Source organism: Ylistrum balloti, unplaced genomic scaffold, assembly GCF_031769215.1.
Source record: "Ylistrum balloti isolate Yb309-2 unplaced genomic scaffold, AGI_CSIRO_Ybal_v1 Utg369742, whole genome shotgun sequence".
In the NCBI taxonomy this organism is placed as follows: domain Eukaryota; kingdom Metazoa; phylum Mollusca; class Bivalvia; order Pectinida; family Pectinidae; genus Ylistrum; species Ylistrum balloti.
In genome coordinates this window covers 446810-454641 of record NW_026781951.1, presented here as the reverse complement: position 1 = coordinate 454641, position 7832 = coordinate 446810, and the positions used below count along the sequence as shown (strand labels likewise).

Below are 7832 nucleotides of genomic sequence, written 5' to 3'. Positions count from 1 at the left end.
AAGGATTAAAACAGTTCATTAGTTTCAAGGTATCTTAAGTGTAACAACTCACGTAAATGTTGATCATCGTGAACGATATCCTCACAAAGATTGATTGTTGTGTGACAAATTACCATAAATATTTCTCATATTAGAAATAAACTGTAAGTGTGGACGCAGGATATGCCATATTTATCGTATAACATCAGCAAAAATCATTCTTAAGAAAACAACTTTTTGGGGTAAGAAACAAACCCGCCCTTTCGTATCAGCTCTATTCTACAAATTGTGATACATATAAACTATGAAACTTTGAAATATTTGCCTGTGGATTCTTGGAAGGTTGATGAATATATCAAATATATATGTTCATATATCACGATAACCAGGAAGAAAAAGTCTACTTTTACATCTTCATATTAAAAAAAAATTGAAATTTTGGTTTTTATCTTCTTTGGAATTAAATTGTTATTTACGATGATGCTATTGAGTGCTATGAAATGTGCCATGCTGTTTATGGAGACGACATACATGTGTGAGAAAGACAAAGGGTAATGTCCCTTTAGCCTTACTCATCTGTGAGGAAGACGATGAGTTATGTTCCCCAAGCTTTGCCCGTCTGTGTGAGAAAAGCCGAAGGCTCTATCCCCCATACCTTGCCTGTCTGTGTGAACACTTCAAACGGCTCTGTCCCACAAGTCTGTGTGAGAAAGGCTAAGGGCTATGTCCCTGAAGCATTGCCCGTCACTGTGCAAACTCCAAACCTTGCTCGTTTGTAAAATAACTGGAAATGATTTTGACGACAAGCCATGCTCGTCTGTATGAGAACTGCCAAGCGTTTTGTCCCCAAAACCTTATTCGTTTGTATGAGAACTGCAAATAGTTTTGACGACTAGCAATGCTCGTCTGTATGAGAACTGCCAAGGGTTTTGTCCCCCACACCTTGCCCATCTGCATGAGAACTGTAAAGGGTTTTGACCTCGAGCAATGCTCGTCTGTATAAAACTGCCAAGCGTTTTGTTCCCCAAAACTTGCTCGTCTGTATGGGAACTGCTACGGGTCTTGTCCCCAAGGCCTTAGGACATCAACATAATAAGAATTGTCCTGTATGGTACACAGATTCTGTACCGAATGGAATACATCAGGAAGTGTATATGTATTGGACCGGGTGGATTGCCATCACCATTAACCTTGAGGAAAAGATTCAATGACGTCTTCATATTGACACTATTCACTACACTAAATCATATGATTATGTGAGATGGAAAAGTAGAATCTATCTACCTGTCTTATGATATAATTCCGATTATCGTTATCGTCATAGAATATCTATCATATATTCTGTGTCCGATTGTCGTTATAGCCACAGACGACCTATCCTATAAACTATGTCCCACTGTCGTTATCGTCGAAGACGACCTAACCAATAATCTATGGCCGACTGTCGTTATCGTCACATACGACCTGTCCTATAATCTACGGACCACTGTCGTTATCGTCACAGACGGCTTATCCTATAATCTATGGCCGATTGTCGTTAACGTCACAGACGGCTTATCCTATAATCTATAACAGATTGTCGGCCGACTGTCGTTATCGTCACACACGACCTATCCTAAACGCTATGGCCGATTGTTGTTATCGTCACAGACGATCTATCCTATAATCTATGGCCGATTGTCGTTATCGTCACAGACGACCTATCCTATAATCTATGACCGATTGTCGGTATCGTCACAGACGTCGAATACTATAATCTATGACCGATATAAACGGGGGAGGTCCGTATCCTTATCATTGATATGCAAGCTAAATGATTGTAATACCGAAGCATGATTAACTAGTATTTGTCTTTTGGAAGATTGTATGACGTATAGGCGGATTTTCCTTCGTTATCTAGCAAGCTCAGTTCTTTTTTTTATACAACAGTGAAATATTATATCAAGTGTGGAATTAACATCAGGATCTAGTAAAAATATCTGTGTTATCATTTTCAATTTAAGCTGCAAATTCTTTTACGAATGATGGACCGAATGGAGCCTACTCAGAAAGTAAACCAGTCGCAGAATGTTCTCGTTTCACCAATTCTCTTACATATTTTTCAACAGAATTCATAAGTATCTTGACATTCATATTCCAATTAACGGACGGGGTTTCACGATATTAGATTCTTCATGCAGCTTGACAATATGAATAATACTTCAATCATCGTAACTACGTGCTCATGTGGACCATAAAGAAGCTGACAGAGGACTAGTTCTATGGTCATCTACATGCATTCAATTGTTGCAGTGTTACTTGTAGTTGAAAAGATGTAATGGTCTTGGAATAACTGTAGGAAATTACAGTGGTGTTCCTACTTTGAATGTATGATAAAATGGTAGATTGACATTTGGTGTAAAATATTGCTGATGTTTGTAGCATTCACTCCCTTATGTACAGACCAAACCTTTATAAATTAGCGTGTCGATGAAGGATCGCGGCCACATGTATGGACAAGTTCAAAAAGCCTGATTTGTGTCATATCAGCAACAATTTTATGGATTCTCCATGCTAGTTTCGACAGATAACCAGAAGCATTATAAACTAAAACCTATCTGAAGTCTTTGTAGAAGTAGTAGTAGTAGTAGTTGTTGTTGTAGTAGTAGAGAGAGAGAGAGAGAGAGAGAGAGAGAGAGAGAGAGAGAGAGAGAGAGAGAGAGAGAGAGAGAGAGAGAGAGAGAGGGGGGGGGGTTGAATATAACATAGTTCGAATATGGAATATGATGAACACTTATTTTTTTAATTATATTCAGTTGGCATAAAAATATCTTTTATGGACGCCGTCAAATTGTTATACAATGACGTCAGATGTACAGTTTGTTTAACAACTACATTAAATATTGAATCAATTAATCGTTACCGTTACTTAGGCTTTTGCTTAACAGAATATTTTTATTTTTCTTTAGCAGTGCGTGAGGTAGCTAAATCAGCAAATGAAGTCCCCAGTGCGGTTATTACCAAATTGAAACTCGAGGGACGGATGTCGATGTCAAGCTTCAATCAACCTTATATGTCTCTTGTGTAACATGTACTAATCAATTGTGGTGCAATATGTGGACATAACAAATATCGTGTCGTCCAAACTGTACAAAATCGTACATGAAGATTCTTTCCTGGAACAGGGAAAACGGTTCCAACATTGCCGCACGGGGCAGCCATGGTTGGAACTCGTGTGAATTTAACTAGAAAATTGAAGTCTATGGTCGACTGTTGTTAAATTTAAGATGTCCAGAGGAGAATAGATTTCCAAAAACAAATGTATAACTGGTTTCTTTCTGTCAACTGTAGTTGGGAGTTATTTAGGTTATGAGAGACAAGAATTTAATCTTCTACCTACCGAAAATCCCTTATCAAACAACGAATTTATTGAGTCCTTTTGTAAATGTTGATAATTGTTAATAGCATAAAGAGTTATACAATGATAATAAATGTATCAATGGTGATAAGCTGAGAACATACAACTTGTATAAAACTTGTAATTATACCGAAACAGGTGCCTCCAATATTTTGAATTTTAGACATAGTTAGATTACCTAAATTTTATAGTGACAAGTTATAGCTAAATATTGAGAGAGATTGGTATTTATTGTCCTTAAATACCGTTAGAAGATAGGGTTTGTACATTATGTGACTTAAATTGTAGATAAGTCGAACACCATTTACACATATAACAGAGTTCATTTCATTGTAATAGCTGAACAGCCCTCTCCAGCTTTTAAGTTTTTAAACAATGTACGGAAGCTCCATGTTTTAATAAATGAACGATACCAATTTGTAATATCTTTTAGCAAGCAAAGTTTACAAGATGTATGGAAGAAGAATATGCTTTTCATGATTATGTCTATCACTTTCTTAGTACTAGTAGATATTGTATTATATAATGTCTATTGAACACTAGCTTATGTTATGAAAGGTTGACACGTGACACTTTGCTAAAATGTATTGTTTTTGTGGTGTATTTTGTTGTATTTTTTTCAAGGAAAATTTTACCGTACACCTTTCAAGCGGCAGTCCTAGCTCTGAGCATTATTACGAAATTTGATACTTTAAAACTTTCCTATAGATTGAAGGATACTACCAATTTTACACATTTTTGCTGTTTTCCACGTAACTTGATATGTAAAAATATAAATTGTCGAAAGGTGAATACCAGATGATGGAAATAGAATCATCAGCCATGAAATAAATCTAACAAATTTATTAACAATTTTCTATGTATATATGTACAAAGTCATAACAAAAAAAGGATGCCTCCTGGAAAGGAGTGACGCAACATGGGGTTCGAACCAAGATTACATTAAGGTTATGCCCTATAATTACCATTGATAAAAATATAACTCTTGACTAGAGTTGAATAAATTGCCATTTACATGAAATTGGAAATGAATTCTATCAGCATGAAAAAATATTTAACAGCAATCTCATAACCAATGAGCCTAATAATGTTACACTGATTCTTATTATTACTCTGAGTCAAATAATGAAATGCTCTAGATATTCGGTAAAATTACAACTTAATTGATCGATCAATTAATGAATAAAATAACAGCTTGACACTATCACTACTTGTGACATAAATTATATATCAAAAGTTGATGTTAATGTTTGGTAAACAGTGTAAGATAAACAATTAAACATATGATACCGGAAGCCGTAACAACATAAGATTATATCTATTCTCAAAATATGAAGTTTGGTCAAAGGAAACTACTTTCAAGGCCACAGATCAAATAAAGAATAAATGTGAATTTCCAAAGGCTCATTTTCAATATAGTTATCAATATAAAGGAATGGAGAATGGTAATTAGTTTCTTGTGCTTCTGCCGTTTAAGTTGGGTTAGCTCAAGTCAAAGTTACTAGGGTTGTCAGAACCCAGATTCCGTTCAATATGTCCATTAAGAATGAAAATGATGAACATGTAAGGAATATCGGTACTGTAGAATTCAGATGCATGCAGAAGATAATGTACACTTCGAAAGGACGCCTTGGACGTCTTTCGGTAACGATAAAAGAAACAGAACAATGTACACAAGGTTTACACAGATTTTGGAAAAGGTAATAAGCAAGCATGAACTACCATTGAAACTTTCAATCAGTGCCCTATTCGCTTCAAGTGGAATACCCATAATCGTGTATACTAATACACAGAGAGTATAACGAGTACCGGTAATGGGAGCCAATGAGAGCATAGTCGACACTGAATGACTTAAGGTTACAGAGAGACAAAAGATAAAGAGGTATCAAGAAAGAGAGAGGGTTAGATATGTTAGGGGGCGAGGACAAGAAAAGAAACAAAGGATATAATTGACAAAACATGTTATGGAAGTTGAAATACAAAAAACCTGATCGGAGGACTAAAATATAATGGATATATTATGGTTAATTATGGGACATTGAAATTAAGATACATGCAATACTACAGAGACACGCAAATATCAAACATTTTATATACTGTATATTACTTAAAAGATAAAACACTTAAAACAACAAAGGGAACAAAAGAAAGTTAGCACACAAACATGTAAAAACACCTACCTATACAAGTAAACACTCGTTAGTCAACTCATATATACATCTAAACATAATCACCTAGGACACTTTCACACACACATCTATACACACTTACCTAGGACACCTATCACGCATACATCTATACATGCTCACCTAGGACACTTGTCGCACACATCTCTATACAGAATCACCTAGGACACCTGTCACACATATCTGTATACATAACTACCTAACATATTGCAATTATAACAACATTGTAATTAAGGTGACCGTTAAGATCCTTTGGCTCCCAACATATGTTAAATACTTTCTCAGGCATCATTTCGCCAACAAATCAGCTATAAACATGTCAGATGCAAATCAAATTAAGCGTTGGCTTGATGTATTGGTAATCACTTTAGTAATTGAAGATGCATTTTGGTATGATGAGAAACAAGCAGATGGCTAACAAAGCAGAGATCAATTTATATACACTTTTTGTCATCTTGAGGTTTCATCTGACACATCTCACCTCCAGCCTTTGCGTTGAACTTGCGCACAGATAAGGAAGGAATAGAGTCTTATAGTGGGTGCATCGGGACTTGTTAACCATTGGTCGGTATAAATCTAGCAGGTTATTTGTAATGATTTTGTGTCATATATGACATTTCTGTCTGATGGCGTCCTTCAGTTACCTCATCATTCATTGTCATGACCTTGGCTATTGTGAGGACGTTAATCAACGCCCTAGCCAGGATTTTCATTGTACACATATTTTATTTCATCAATAGGTTTAGACGAGTATGCCTTGCCCTGGAAGTATGTATCAGGACCTCTGGTCCAATGGACCAACGGAATGCCTGGAATATCCATACTACACTTTTGAGGATCATTTCGTGAAAGTTATACTGTCTTTTCGGCCTCGAGCTGTTCTGTTTGACTACCTTAAAGGTACAAATATCACATTCATCATATATGTAGTTTGATAAAGGGATCTACATGTATTGCTATAAAGACGATTTACGTAACTGTTCCGATGTGTACAACTCCAGATTGTTCCGGTCAAATATAAGCTGGAACTACCTTTACCTATTTAACATCCATTTTCTGTTTTGTAGGTCGATTGGAAAAGGCAAATCTTCGCAATCAAGTACGTTTTAATATACTCGTGAAGAATGTGACGTACAATAAGGAGACTGACGATTTCACGGTGAAAGTTAAGGATCTCAAAAGTAACATGGTTCCCCCACCAGAAACATTTTCCCATGTCGTGGTAGCTAATGGTCACTTCTCAGTCCAAAATGTTCCTGAATTTGATGGCACAGAGACATTCCCAGGCAGAATACTTCATTCGCATGATTTTATGAAAGCTAGCGAGTTCAAAGGTCAACGACTTTTGATAGTTGGCGCCAGTTGTTCCGCAGAGGATTTAGCGATGCAATGTTGGAAAATGGGCTCTGGAAATATCATATGCTGCTGGCGCACTAAACCGATGGGTTTCAAGTGGCCAAAGGAATAGAAGAACGTCCTCTTATGCCAACAATTGATGGGAATACAATCCACATCAAAGATGGAATCACGGCAGACGTCGATGTCATAATATTTGAACAGATATCTGTATAAGTATCCGTTTCTGTCAAAGACACTTTGCCTAAAACGACGATACGAATGTACCCACCCGGATTATACAAGGGGACAGTATGGATGGGTGACGGAAACAACAAGCTGATGTACCTTGGCATGCAGGATCAGTACTACTCCTTTACCATGTTAGATATTCAGGCGGAGTGGGCATGTGCAGTAATAAAAGGATCCATAAAACCTCCAACTCGGGATGAAATGGAGTCTGACACATATTAGTAGTTGTACAGCAATAGCGTTTAAAATGTTATTTCTGTGTAGGAAATATATATTTATTTTGGACTTCACTATATATGTTTATATCTTATACTCCGAATTGTTATACAATGTTAATTCTAGTGGAGGAATTTTGTTTTGAAATCGCTGTCATTTTTGTTTGTGTGGTTTGACACATTGTGTAAAGGAGGCTCGAGTAGTGATAGTCTACAATTTGGGGTATTTCCCTAAATTTTTAAGGTGTTGTATAATTTGAATGAAAAAAAAAAACCCTTCTTAAATGCAAGTCATGAGGTAATTTCCAGCTAACTGTAGGTTTGTCTTGAGAAGTTGAACAGCATGATGTAAGAACCAAATCCTTTTCAAAGATTTATAGGTTCTCATGTGCATTATGTCAAAAGTATTTGTCCTTCAACTGAAATCTTCATGATATACAAATAAATTTTAAGAAATCACTTGTTGAA

The 7832-nt window shown here is 36.2% G+C and overlaps 1 pseudogene; it reads left to right on the top strand.

Moving 5' to 3' along the window:
* The first annotated feature begins 6314 nt into the window (after positions 1-6314).
* On the top strand, positions 6315-7371 carry LOC132543169 (trimethylamine monooxygenase-like; annotated as a pseudogene).
* The last annotated feature ends 461 nt before the right edge of the window (positions 7372-7832 follow it).